Raw genomic sequence first — 392 nt, 5'->3', positions numbered from 1 at the left:
GGCACTGTACTCCCTCGTGTTGTGGAAGCTGTCCTCAGTAAAATGCGCAGAACACAATAGCAAATTGGGGTTATAATGCTCAGGGACAGAGTTAAAAAATAAATTGCAACCACTGTTTCCTGACATCATCTGCTTTCGGAAGCCCAAACAAAGACGTTTGGGCATGGAGGTGAAAAAAACAGAGTTTCAGGCGGTAGCACACCGGACGAGAATCGCAGCGTCGCGACGCGCCACGTCTTTAAAATTCAAATACATTATTTTCTATGAGTGTAGGCACACCGGCGGCGTCTGTCCGTGGCGCCCAGCTACGTCGTGTTGTATTTGTAAGAATTGTTCTAGACATGCCGAAAATTTGACGCTACAGCACAGCAGCTCTTCTTCTTCATTTTCTC

At 46.7% G+C, this 392-nt stretch overlaps 1 protein-coding gene across 1 annotated transcript in view; it reads left to right on the top strand.

Annotated features, from left to right (window-relative positions):
• The window catches only part of tnfrsf11a (tumor necrosis factor receptor superfamily, member 11a, NFKB activator), a 17,817-nt gene that overhangs the window by 8,897 nt on the left and 8,528 nt on the right, over positions 1-392 (top strand). The gene's annotated exons all lie outside the window — the stretch shown is intronic.

This window comes from Sinocyclocheilus rhinocerous, unplaced genomic scaffold (genome assembly GCF_001515625.1).
Source record: "Sinocyclocheilus rhinocerous isolate Xijiao unplaced genomic scaffold, SAMN03320098_v1.1 scaffold65, whole genome shotgun sequence".
Lineage (NCBI taxonomy): Eukaryota > Metazoa > Chordata > Actinopteri > Cypriniformes > Cyprinidae > Sinocyclocheilus > Sinocyclocheilus rhinocerous.
The sequence above is the reverse complement of the archived record's forward strand: the minus strand, read 5'-3'. Positions and strand labels throughout refer to the sequence as shown.